This window comes from Micropterus dolomieu, linkage group LG18 (genome assembly GCF_021292245.1).
Source record: "Micropterus dolomieu isolate WLL.071019.BEF.003 ecotype Adirondacks linkage group LG18, ASM2129224v1, whole genome shotgun sequence".
NCBI lineage: Eukaryota > Metazoa > Chordata > Actinopteri > Centrarchiformes > Centrarchidae > Micropterus > Micropterus dolomieu.
In genome coordinates this window covers 9,099,397-9,113,503 of record NC_060167.1, presented here as the reverse complement: position 1 = coordinate 9,113,503, position 14,107 = coordinate 9,099,397, and the positions used below count along the sequence as shown (strand labels likewise).

The 14,107-nt window shown below is 39.4% G+C and overlaps 1 protein-coding gene across 1 annotated transcript in view; it reads right to left on the bottom strand.

Annotated features, from left to right (window-relative positions):
• LOC123956836 (plasma membrane calcium-transporting ATPase 1-like) overlaps positions 1-607 on the bottom strand; it is a 121,382-nt gene extending 120,775 nt beyond the window's left edge. Inside the window, exon 1 of the mRNA XM_046029305.1 lies at positions 64-607. The gene's annotated coding sequence lies outside the window, so the exon portion shown is untranslated. The remainder of the gene's footprint in view (positions 1-63) is intronic.
• Positions 608-14,107: the final 13,500 nt, after the last annotated feature.

Here is a 14,107-nt window from a genome sequence, read left to right as displayed (position 1 = left end):
AATTGAAAGAAATCGGACTTGTGGCGAATAAAGTTTGTAAAAACACAAGCGAATAGACGTTACCTCCACTCGGGGAATGTGTGGGGAGGGAGATCCTCGTCCAAAAATCAAGTCCTGTGTTTGTGAGTGCAGAGCAGCGTCTTCAGTTTAGAGGGGCTTGTCCATTTCTCAGCAAGGCTCCAACTTGACAACTGCAGTGGTGGAAAAATGACTGACACACCGGGTGGTGGAAATATCTTCAACGTCCCTTTGTTCCGCGGTTTAAACCAGTTTCTTTGACATTTAATTACATTCGCGGGGGCATCAGCTCTGGTCCAGCAGCGGCAGCCCCGGTGGAAGGACAACAAACCAGATCCAGAATCAAGTCAGAAATCAATCCGTTTAAGGGAAGAAACAAACACCCCTCCTTTCTTTCTCCTGAAATAAAAGCAGAGGAGGCTCTGATAGCAAAGAGCAGATCCAGTAAATGAGGACTGGTGGTGTGTTTGTGTTGGAGAGCGGTGGGTGGGACTGCGGGGAGGGGAGGGGGGTCCGACACATTCAAACAGGACCGGAGAAAAGACCCAACGTCCGGATCAGCGTCTTTTCCTGGGTAGCAGGGGAGCTGAGAGAGAGGGAGGTGAACTGGTGCTGGAGACCGCGAGGGAGGGAGGGACCAGCCCGGGATTGCCCTGTTTTTAAGGTGGATCCATGAATTAACTAGGTATTCGGGGGAGAAACCTGCTATCGAGAACATCAGCCCCGGGGTGAAGATCCATGCTGAAGCCCACGAAACTCCAGATAATCATCCACATCTGGATCTATTCTGGAGCGATGTATGGAGGCCCGTTCCAGCCCATGGCAGAGAATCAAATGATGAGATGCTATCTCTATATTTATTATTTAAAATATCTTCTAGTTATTCTTCCAAGATACAGTATATTAAAAAAAGATTTCGAGGATAAGGTCGAATTGCATTGAGGGAAAAGTCGTAATATTTGAAGAATGAGGCTGTAGGCGAATATGGCATGAATAAAGTCGTAATATTTCAAGATTCATAATCATAATATTTAAAGAATAAAGTTGTCATGTTTCAAGACAAAAGTCATTTTAAGGAAAAGGTCATAGCAATTAGAGAAAAAAGTGATACTGTTTCTAGATTAAGTTGACATATAAAAAGACAACTTTTTAATGAAACTTTGTAATGTTCTAAAACACAATCTAAGACAGTATTATGAGGGAGGATTGCCACTGTCACAGGGAAAAACAGACTTCCAGAATAAAGACTTAATACTCCAAGATGTGAAGAAAGTTGTCATATTTTTGGAAAAAGGTTATAATATTTTGATGGCTTTTACAAAAAGTTGTAATCTTTTGAGATAAAAGTTGTAATATTTAGGGAGTAGGCCTACTGGGCTGTGTAGGGAACTTTTGTAAAGCCCATTTAGACGTTGACAGTAAATTTTATTTGATGTTATACCTCAAAGTGTACTTTAGACTTTAAAAGTATGGAGGCCCATTCGTGCCAAAAAAATTAATGTAACAGATGAATAATGAAATACCAACCAAGTCCAGTTGCCCTTTGATTTGAATCTTCCTTGGATATGAATAAGTTTCACATACTTTTTACACAGTAAATTAAAACTATGTGATAGTATCTTATGATTGATTGTATCTTAATTTTGACAAAGTCACAATTATGAATTTGTCATATTAGAAAATAAATTAAGATTTTAAAAACCAACAAATTCTCACTTCCAACTCATCACATATGGATGCTTGTTCAAGACCCCTTGGCATTGCTTTTTAACGCCCTGGGTACCCCTTTAGCAGCATTTTGCATTAGTAGGGCTCCAGTCACGTTTGCAACATCCGATCAAGTTAGCAACAATAAATATACAACATATGGTTAGACTTTAAAAAAACAACAACAAACAACTAGTGGTTAATGTTGTGAAACATTGCAATTAGGTTACGTTTAGGCAACATCATGGTTTGGGTTAAAATAACTACGTTACTTAAAGAGGTGGTATTATGCTAATTTTCCTATTTAGGGGTTGTACCAGAACAGGTTTACATTGTATTATTTTCAAAAAACACCATATTTTTGTCATACTACTGCGCAGTTTCTCTTTTCACCCTGTGTTGAACACTTCGTTTTAGCTATGAAGTGATACATCTTGTCTCTAAAAGATGTGTGTTGGGAGTGGTACACATGCGCAGTTCCTAGTTAAGGACTACTAGCCAATTGGAAGCAGAGAATTGCGGGTCAGTGAGAAGCCGCTAAACAGGGCTTCGGTTCAGCTGTACATGTTGCCAGCCAGCTTGGCAACATAGACTGGAGCAAGAGTTTCGGAGTGGTAAGTTGTTAATCTGTAACAAATGTATCTTTCATCCATTAAGTTTAAACTGAGCTCTGTCTATACATCACAGTAACAACTTTATGTCCACTGACTGCCTGGAGGGTAGCTAGTGTTTGGAAGGGAGAGGTATTGTGTGCTGCAGCTCACTGTTTTTCCACCGGTGTTTTGAGAGCGTGTCGGACTAGCCGCTTGGCGAGCGTTATATGAGGCGCAACCACCTCCTTACCTACATAATCAGGATACAAAAAAAATGTATTCCATTACAGTACAGAAAATTAAGACGTAATCAGTCACCAGTCGCCAGTAGCGCCAAATATGTGTTACGCCCCCACCGCGTCATGCAGAGTCTGCGCTGACTGGTTCCAGCTCTCAGTGAATGAACACAGCAGCCGGACCAGGACCAAACACAGCCTCGGAGACCGACAGAGGCCACTTTGACCACTGGGAATACAGTCCCAAGGAGGTTTTCTTGTTGGGTTTGCCACTAGGCACGCCGGGACTGAGTCACGTTAAGCTGAACTGCTAGCAGCACGGCTAACCGACCGAACTAACCATCCACAGATACAGGTAGATAGGCTATAGTTAAGTTAGTGGTTCCCAATCAGGCACCTTACCCCGCCATCATTCCCTGCAGGCCTGAGAGCAGCTGGGTGACATCAGAGAGAAAAACAAGAATATAATTTCTCCATATTTCGCCATCAAAAATGATCCAGTTTCACCAAAATCAGTGAAAAAAGTTGTGTTTCCGTACAGTTATCAGTGGGACCTGGTCCCAGAGACACTATGCTTCAGCAGCATTATATTGAGAAATCTTTTCATTGGATGCTAAATTAATACAACAAGTGCAGAATGAGTCATCAACATTTTAAAATGCTTTTCAAACTCTTAAATATCATCAAGAATACCTACAAAACACGTTTTTTTGTCATTGGTGGACCAGATACTGCCATAGTGGTGACATAGTGCAAAGGATATAATAACATTTAAATACTGATTCTGTGAAGATTTGGTTATTCTGTTTCTATAAAAATACACCGAGCAGACATCACATCGTTGATACTTGTCTTGTGTTCATTTGCCTATTTGGCATTGAAGTAATCCAAAAGTAACTTAAAGTAACCAGATTACATTCTTTTATTTTGTGGTACTTAGATTACATAACTGCTTACATTTTTAAACAAGTAATTAGTAATTGTACCAGATTACATTTTTAAAGTAACCCTCCCAACCCTGGTGACGACTATAAAAACATAGGATTAATAAAAATCGTAAATTGTTGTAAATGTGTTAGCCCTGCCAGTGAATCCACTCATTCTATTGACATTCATTGACAAAAAACAATAACAAATAAATTATAAATGCTGGTGTGAACACAGAGATACACAAGACAAATTATTTGAAGGATATTACTTTCAGGTTGTGTACTATTTTAGTGTCACAGACATGATTGTGGGGGTAATTTTGTATTTAATATTTTAAATAAAGCGAAAATATTGACTTGAATCTCAGCTGAGTCAATTAACAAAGAGTCTGCTTTGAATAACATATGTAGTTGATATGTATTTAACCTTTAGAGTGGAACACACACTCGTCCTTTCAACAGGTGTTTGGAGGTTGATGGGTATGTTTAACACTTTCAGCTGGGAAGTTATTTTAAGTAATCAAACTGCTGTTTTGGTGAAAATCTATAACACTAATGTTTAGTCATGAAAAATAGAGATCACATCATTATAAATAAGTGGTGTAGATGTACACTGATGAGACTGTGCTCCTGTATGGTGAATATTTCTGGTCCAAATGCAAAACACGAACAAAGAATCTGAAAAGAAATTTCTCTCTGACTGCCAACTGGCCACTCAATCAGCTCTGCCTCCTACGCTATGCTAATGACAGAGAGGCAGAGAGGTGGTTAAAGCTGCCTTTTAACAGCACAGTACACTGCTTCACTTTCAACAGGAACTGACTGCAGATGAAGCCACTGATTCTAGTAACTGTTCTCAAATTCGGCAACAACCACAGTGTCTCATCCTGACTGTGAGCCTGACATCAGTGCTGTGTCCAGATCCCAGAACTGTATATATTCAATTTAAATGTATTTATTTATTTATATAGCCCAATATCACAAATATGCCTCAAGGGGCCTTACAACCTGTACAGCAGCACACAACACCCTTTGTCTGTAGACCCTCGATTCGGATAAGGAAAAACTCAGGAGGGTTCACTTTTCCAGACACGCAATAGATGTTGTGTGCACAGAATAGAAAAACATAGTAAAATTATAGTACGGACAATCAGGATGACAAAATTATAGATAGATGTGGTGGTGGTGATGATGCAGTGGATACGATACATGCCTTTGGGTTCAATTCCCCACCAATTCACCAATGTGTCCCTGAGCAAGACACTTGCTCACGACCTCTGACATATATATAGCAATTGTAAGTCGCTTTGGATAAAAGCATCAGCAAATGAATAACTGTAAATGTAGATGTAAACATATATGAAGAATATGGATCTGGGAGGACGTCGAGCAACTTCCTGGTGTCGTCAAACACACCTGAGCCTCTGTGTCTGGACCCCCACCACACAGTGGATAGTGACTAGATATACTCTGCTTAAGTAAGCTTTTTCACACAGTGCCAATGTTGATCTGAACATGAGCTTAGCTACAAAGGGTTGGCACCATTTACGAGGACTGCTAGTAGTAAGATAAGATACTTTGTGAATATACACTGAACAAAATTATAAAACGCAACACTTTTGTTTTTGTCCCCATTTATCACGAGCTGGCCTTTTATTATGGCCAGCCTAAGGCACACCTGTGCAATACCCATGCTGTCTGATCAGCATCTTGATATGCCACACCTGTGAGGTGGATGGATTATCTCGGCAAAGGAGAAGTGCTCACAAACACAGATTTTGACAGATTTGTGAACAATATTTGAGAGAAATGGACCTTTTGTGTACATAGAGAAAGTCTTAGATCTTTGAGTTCAGCTCATGATGAATGGGGGCAAAAACAAAAGTGTTGCATTTATAATTTTGTTCAGTGTATATCGAACCATTATCCAGACAGAACCAATAGTCTGCAGGTTTCATTCGAAGCATCTCAACAGGTGATTTCCCTGCTGGGTTTCTCTTCTCTACCTGAAGGAGCACTCATTAGTGGGTGGAGTGCTTTATTGGAATATAAACCTGAAGGCTGTTGGCTCTCCACAGCACATAGTTGGACATACCTGTTATCAATGCCTTAGGTTGTAGTTAGTTCTATATGTTAGTGTTGCATAATTGGAAAACGCAAAATAGTATTTAACAGGAGGAGTTTAAAGGTTTAATTAGTTTTACAGTTTTTGCAGTCAGCTTACATAGAGATTCTCCTCATTTGTTCATATGTTATTGTGAATTTAATGGACTTTCAAAGTCAAATGTTAATGTTGCTGTTTCAATGAGTGCCTAAACTCTTAATACCAGTAGTGGAATGTAACTAAGTACATTTACTCAAATGCTGTTAGCAAGTTCAAATTTTAGGTACTTGTCCTTTACTTGAGTATTTTCTTCTTATGCTACTTCTACTCCACTACAGCTGAGCGGGAAATGTACTTTTTACTTCACTACAATTGTCTGACAGCTTTAGTTACTAGTTATTTTAAAAATGAAGACACAAAACATATGAACATGTAAAAGTAAAGCTGAAACAAGTCAGTTAACCGACTGACAGGAAATTAATTGGCAACAATTTTGATAATTGTTTTGTTATTTTTAATGGAAAAACATTTCATGACTTCAGCTTCTCAAATGCTCAGTCAGTCACAGTGGCCATTTTTCTGCATTGAGTAATTGGACTTTTAATACTTCAGTACATTTTCCAAATTATACTTACATACTTTTACTTAAGTAATAATAATAACAAATTTATTTATAGCACACTTTCAATCAAAATGCTTTACAAAAAAGTACTTTAAAATACAAACATTAAACAGTAAGTAAACATTTTCAATGCAGGATTTTTACTTGTAATGGTATTTATTATTGTGTGGTACTTTTACTTAAGTAAAAAATCTGAATATTTTTCTACCACTGCTCATTACATTTATGTAACATTTGAACCCCTCCACCCACCTGCTGTGATTCAGATGAGAGGAATGAGCCCTGTCAGGACTCACCTGTCTGATTTGCTGCAGTCCTTCTCCTCTACTCCGGAACACACTGTTGTCACAACACACCTGTGTAATGTCAATACATCCTGCAGAGTCTGTCCGAAGCAGGAAAAGGCAGGAGAAGAGCTGAACATCTAATGTGAAGAGACACTACCCAGAATCTGTGAAGACAAGGAGGACACATGACCAAGGACCGTCCACCAAAGTCAATGTAAACTTTAGGAGATAAAATATAAGAGAACACTCGTACAATGATATTTGTGGTCCATCCATAGCACCAAACACATCATCTAATCAATTGTTGGCCATGAAATCAGCTTTATTTATTGATTCCTTTATTGTATATTTCTTGAAGATACTCAAAATCCATCCTTGCTGCATAGCTGCTTTTCTGCAGCATCACACCAGTGGAGAGTTCATTCATTGCTGGAGTTACTGGTTTGTTCTGATTTGTAGATGAAGTGATTACATCCCTATAACTCCACCACCATCAAAATGCTCCAAACTATCCAATCCAAACTAACACTTTAAAACATTAAAGTCACACAATAACATAAACAAACTATTCAATCTAGGCAGCGCTAGACCAGCAACTCCCTTGCTCTGCAAGGTAAAATTACTGTTTTTGTCGAAGGAGTCTGGACTTTGAAGAGAGTATAGTTGGATATAACAGCACCAGGTTCCAGTCGGACTACACAGGTCTTTATACACTTACTATTTATCTAGCAAGACAGCATTATGACATTAATAGTATTTTGTATAGTAATATAGTAATACTAGCAGAATATCCAAAATATCAAATTAAAGTGATCATCTTCTGGTAAAATATTAGTACAGGGACGTCATGCAGGTGTGAGATTAAACAGCTTGATAACATTAGTTTTAACCACTGCCTACATGTCAGCAGTAAATAAGACTAATGGTAAGAAAAGCAGAATATTGAAATTAAAATGATCGTCAAAGTTAGTCATTGTTGTAAAATAATGATATCTGATCACAATGTGATTTTTGTAATTGGTAAATGTGTTTAAAATCAGTAAACATCTGACCAAAACAAAACAAATGGAGGGGCAGTCACTGAGAAGTATTAGTTTAAATGTGAATTCAAATGGTCAATGTAGTCATCAAAAATATGTTCTCAATGTGTGAATTTTCATATAAAATATCATGGAATTGTTGGATATGTTTTTTTTTATTCTGGGGGAGGGCTCTCATTTGGACAGCCCCAGTGTCTATACCATGGTTACGTCCTTGTCTTTACAGGATGATAGCGCAAGAAAACCTTCTCATGTTTGCTGCTACTTCTCTAGCGTGAGCACATGCTAAATTAACAGCGACCTAAAGCCTCACACGTAAACAACTCGGCAGCTGTTCGGTTAGCCGGCAAGTTGCCTTAGTGGAAGATCCCTATATAGATAGCTAATCCAGGAGGGCTACGTTTGATTTACTTTCAGTCAGACTTTCTATCAGACAAGCATTTGAAATGATTTATGTAAAATATTTAGTATTTATGAAACGCTTTAGAAGGCTTGCACTGCTTGTCCTGATATACATTTTGATTTGATTCTCCTGATTCTCTAAAAAAGGAGGCAGTGAGCGCAAAGTTAGTGACCACAAATAAGACCCAGTCTGGGTCTTACCCTGGACTGGACTGACATCTCCTAGCCAGTTAGAGACTACTTTTAGCTTAAAGATGTTTTCTAAACAGGGCCCCTGATCCACAACCTAAACCAACTAAAGCATTTAGTTAGTTGCTGGAGGCGTTCCATAGCCTGGTGTGAGAGCATCCTGAGAGACTCAGTTCAGGGCAAAAAGTCATCTCTCCATCTGTTCATGGATTCAAAGGCAGCAGGAGCACACTCTCTCTCACACACACACATACACAAAGAGGTAAATGAGTCTGGTTACATGAAATGTTCCCAAAATGACAATTACAGTAGCCACAGCGTCTCTCAGTCTCATATCTATTTTCTGAGACGGAGACAACCGAGTGTCATTCAAAAGCAGGCGGTAACGCATTTAATGGAATTACTGTTCAGTACATGAAACCAGTCCTACCTGACTCATAAAAGTCTTGTATGACTCAGTTTGCTTTAGGTTTTTCTGCCTTAGAATCAGTTCCTATCCATTCCTTCCTTCAGTGGAAATGAAACTTGTCACTTGAGTTCAGCCTTCACCACCAGAATAATATTAGACATACATGAACGATTTCATTACATAAAAGTGTTCATTGTGGAAGTCAATGTAAGCTGTATTTGTTAAAAAAGCTTGGTGCAGCACAGACTGAAGAAAAGCTGATGTCTTCAGAGTAATAGCATCATACATCACTGTGTGATGTGTTATTGGTGCTTCTGCCCTGCAGTTTCACAGATACGAAAGACTGATTCCACCTGCAGCTCAGAGTTACTGGAGCACTGAGCAAGTGGCTGAATTTCATGCAAACCTGACTTTATATTTTCATTTTTATTTTTAGCTGCGTGGCTCAGAGAACTTTTATTCAAAAATTCAGGGCCCTCAGAGGATACATTTTCTGACTTTTCATACAGCGCCCTAGAATTTGGGGATCAAAAATGGTAAGGAAAAAAAAAACAAAAAAAACAAACTTAAAATTTAAATTAAAACAATTAAATCTACATGGAATAAAGAGAATGTGTCATGTGCAGTGTTGCCAACTTAGCAATTTCCTCACAACACTTGGAGCCTTTTAAAACATCTTTAGCAATTAAAAAAAAAAACTACTGACAAATTTGCTCATGTCCTTGAAAAGAGTCACCAATGTGCCTCAGTGAACGTGCACTCACCCTGCTCACTGTGGCTGCAGGTTTCTGGGTGGACTGTGTTCAGAGAGTGGGAGAGAGCGGCAGCACGTTCAGTTGACCAATCAGCAGTGACTCAGCTGTGCATATCCATACCTACCAACCAATCACTGACTCCCGGTGTTTGCCAGGGGAACTCCCTCTCCTTTTTTTTGCTCTAAATTAAATAACTTGACTATTAAACTTGTTTATTGTTTTTTCATAAACTGCAAAGAGTTTACAAGAGTTAGTTTATTCTGGTATCAGGATCCTCTCTATTCAAGATACTTCAGTCTATGCAACAGCCTACATATCGTTTTTGAAAATTTTATGTACATTTGTTTTGATGAGACAACAACAGCTTGAAATTATAATTACTAATGATAAAGAGTCAATTAAATTTTGTCTGACTATATTTTTTACTTTCAGTTTTTAATCATGGACTCCAAAATCAAAAGAAGCTGACTTTTTGACTTGTTCTATGACATAAAAAATAAGAAGTAAGTAAATAACAAGTAAAATTTACCGCATTCTTAGTTACTGTGTAATTAGCAAAAAAAAAACCATTTAAAACATTTTGAGAGCGCTCACTCAGTTTCACCTCCGAGACAAGAAGTTAGACAAAATTGGGTTTTTTAAATATGTTTGTTCAAACTGTCTTGTGTGTGTTCTTGCTCTGCTGGAGTTTCCAAACATGTATGAATTAATCTTTAACACCAGATCTTCAAACTGAACTGACTAAACTGTTAACAGAACATTATTTTTGCCAAGTTAAAACCTAACCAAAAAGACCATAATGTCCACAGACACAATCAATATGATAAGTCTGCAGCAGAAAGTTGGCTGCTGAGGTGTTATTTATACACTATATAGTGCCCTTAAAGATTTCTTCAATGGAACAATAAAGTAGTGTCCTTGGCGTGTGCTTTCTCTCATTGATGATGCTATGATGATTCATTGCACAAAATCTCAGTTTTCTGCTTACTACAGAACTGCTGAGTGTTCATTATGTAGGGGTTATGTATCGTGAATGAGTGAATGAGAGAGTTGTTTTGAACACATCCTTGGTGAGTAAAATAATTTCAGAAAGGATAGTAATGACGACAAAACTCAATAAAAGGTTGTAAAAGGCAGAATTGTCCTTTAATGTACCATTGTAATGTGTCCACATTTTAAAATAACATGTTAACACTTCAACTGGAGGCTTTTTCAAGGTCTCATATGTGGGAGTTTTTTCCTGTGAAAAGAGCAGGAGCCGATAGAAATCAGTGATTTAATCATGAAATCATTCATCAGCACTCCTGCTGGAATGCGATGCAGTTTCCCAAGGGAAAGTTTTCAGCATTAATGTTAATTATGAAATGTAGGCTGTGATTCAAACCATCAGGCTTATGTAACGCTGTGACTTCCTGGGGTCAGAATCCACCTACACTGCAGCTATCTGACAACACACAGCATTTAGACAACTACTTGAGGTGGAAACGCATAAATCTCTCCATATATGCACTGACAAGGGTGACTGGATGTTGTATCCATGGCTACCTTCTCACGTAATCTGTATTATTTTTATCACAAAGACTTCTTCTGTTTTTTCTTCTGAGCCTCCTGCTAACACGATATATACACAGATTCAGTTATATATGTGAAGGAACCAAAACCAAACTGGCTCAGTAACACAGAGATGTGTGTTTTTTTTAAATCAACATCAGTATGAAAAAACTGGAGTCCATGTGACTTTAACTGGTGTAGTCAGTCTGTGATATGATTTCCATTTGGTCTCGGTTTGGGAGCAGATGTGAAGAAGTGATGAAGATAGAGAGACAGAGCTGGTCCAACTACAGCCCTTTACCATAAAGTGACATTACTTATGTTTAAACTGTTCTTCACCTGGCCTGGCGGAAAATTCCTGGAACTAAATTTGAACTCTACTCAGAAGGTGATGCTAAATGCAAGTTCCAGGTACTTTCAAGGGTTCGCTGCAGTGTTGTCGATTGTGATTCGTCAGTCATCTGTTTGGAGCAGAACAACTAATCCATTAAACAACACTAAAAGTCTACAGCCATGGTAGCAGCTGTGTGATGTGTAACGATTAACTAGGCAGACACAAATGCGGTCATAGACGCAGAGTGGATTGGAGAAAAGAATGCTTTATTGACCAGACTTCCAGGGACTGAATGGGGTTGAGGGAAGAGAGCCAGCTGACAGAGACCAAGGGGCTGATGTGAGGTACGTCTAAGGCTGGAGGTGAGCGTGGCTGCGGATAAGTAGGCGGAAATACCTGATTGCAAAACGTTGAGACAACGATCTGGTGACAAGTGTAAGATAGACCAGGGTAGATATTACTGCAGCGCTGAGTAGATTTGTTAGATTGCAGGAGTGCGGCTTGGAGGAGGTGTGTAGGTTCAACGATGAATCAGGGGCCAGTAGAGTGAGAGCAGTACCACGCCCACCACACAGACACACACTGGCAGGGGAAAACAGGAAACACAGGGGAAATACTGAGGTTGTGATGATGCTGTGTTTAGACAGCAGTGATTTGAGCTAAATGCTAACATCTGCATGCTCACAATGACAATGGTAACATGCTGATTTTAAGCAGGCATAATGCTAACCATGTTCACAATCTTAGTCTAGCATGTTAATTTGCACAAAAACACAAAGTACTGTTGAGGCTGATAGGAGTGTCATTACTGGTGACTGATGTTTAGTCAACAGTTGTTGCTTGTGCTCGTGTTCATATTTGTAACTGTGCTTTGTCATTATGCTGCTATTTTGGCCAGGTCTCTCTTGGAAAAGAGGTTTTAAATCTCAATTAGATCACCTTGTTAAATAAAAAATAAAAAAAAACAGTAAGCAGTTTTAAGTAAGTTGGACAAATTGAAATTTTGGCCTGATGTTGACGCAAGCAGAAAACTTCCAGTCAGCGATCTAATGCAAACGCCGAAGTCCCTTAAACCTGCATTCTATTGAACAGCCAGCAGGGGGCGACACTTCTGGTTGCAAAAAGAAGTCCGGTTCCATTAGAAATAATGCCAAAATGACCCTACTTCTCACCTGAATAATTACCTTCAGTAAACACTTTCCTGATGAGTTTATGGTCTCAGTCGCTATTTTCATGTCTTCTTCAATACAATATGATGTCCATTTAATACATTATGGTCCCATTTATCTTAAAATAGACCATAAAGCAGAGTATGCTTCAGGGCAGGATTATCTATGATTGACAAGTCGTTACCATGGCGACCTGTCAGTCAGGCTAGAGGTGATATCAACACCGTTGATAAAGCTTATTAGGAGTTGGCTGTTCACTTTCTTCTTTTAAGCGTGTTGTTCGATGGACAAAGTTGTCAGCCCTGTTAAAATGACAGTTAAGGTTAATTACATATGCACCTTAGCTAAGCAAGCTAGCTAGCTCCACACACGGCCATTAGCTCAACAGTCTCGTCCAAATATGTTCACGTCCGGTGCCGCTGGTTGCAAACACGCGCCCTATCAGCCAAACTCGAGGCTTCAAAACGGCAGTCCACAAACCAACGGGTGAGGTCACGATGACTACGTCCATTTCTTATATACAGTCTATGTGTTGCTGCTTACAATTACAATTTATCCTGTCCTGTCCAGTCCATGTAACCAATTTCATGGCATCCAATCCATCCAACTGTTTGTGTTGAGATATTTCACTAAAATCCACAATGTCCACCTCATGATGGCGCTACAGGAAAGTCACGGAATAACCAACGTCGTTAGGATTCATCTTCTGGGGACCATAAATGCCTGTGTCAAATTTCATGACAAAATATAGTTGTTGAGATATTTCAGACTGAACCAAAGCGGTGGACTGACCGACTGACCGACTGACCAACATTGCGATCCATAGAGTAACTCTGCTAGTATGACTAACAAGAAAACAATTGGGGTCATTTGTTGAGAGGAGGACAGTCTGAGGAGGCTGGAGGATAGAGGGTATCATTGCCTTGACTCAGCAATACATCACACAGTCAATCAGAGAACAATTTAAAGGATTAAACAAGATCATGGAAAAAGAAATCATCACGGTACTGCAGTAGAGCAAACCGAAAAACGAAGTGATTCGACACCGGAGGACTCCCTGGGCCACCGACCAGCTTGTGCCAGCTTGTCACAACGTCAGCAGTTCCTAGTCTGTCTGTTTTTTCCCCTGCCATGTACTAACTCTCCTGGTGTTTCTAATCCTGCCACTCCCATCTGCCCTGCAGTAACCCAAGTTCCCCCATTGCCCATCACCTGACCTCTCCTGCCCACCTGCACACAGAGTATCTTACGCAGGCTCACTGCACTCCATCTATTCCACACCAGGTTGTCTAATGCGCTTCTGCATTCTTCTGTGTTCCAACCATTTTCTCCACCTGCCAGTTTTGCCTGTTAGGCCCCCTGCCTGCCTTTTGGACACCAGCTCAGCCAACCTTATCCCCTGTTGGAAAAGTTTGCCTTATATCCCCTGCCTGCCTTGATTTGACATTTGCTTGTTTTCAACCTCGAGTAAATGTTTTATTTTACCAGCCTGGTCTCAAGAGTCTTGGTTTTGGGTTCAAACGTGTTACTGAGGTATTACACAGCTCGAGCAGCAGCCCTGTCTCTTAGAAATTACACTTACATACAACTGGAAATGTTGTTAATTAATATACTTAGAAAGTCATAAAGATACTGAATGTATCAGAAAAATGTTCACTGACAACATCGCTTTTCATAAAAGAGCAGGTCTAGACCATACTCTATGATGTTATTTACAGAAGCCCAACAATTCCCAATTCCCACCAAGAGCAAGCACTAGGTG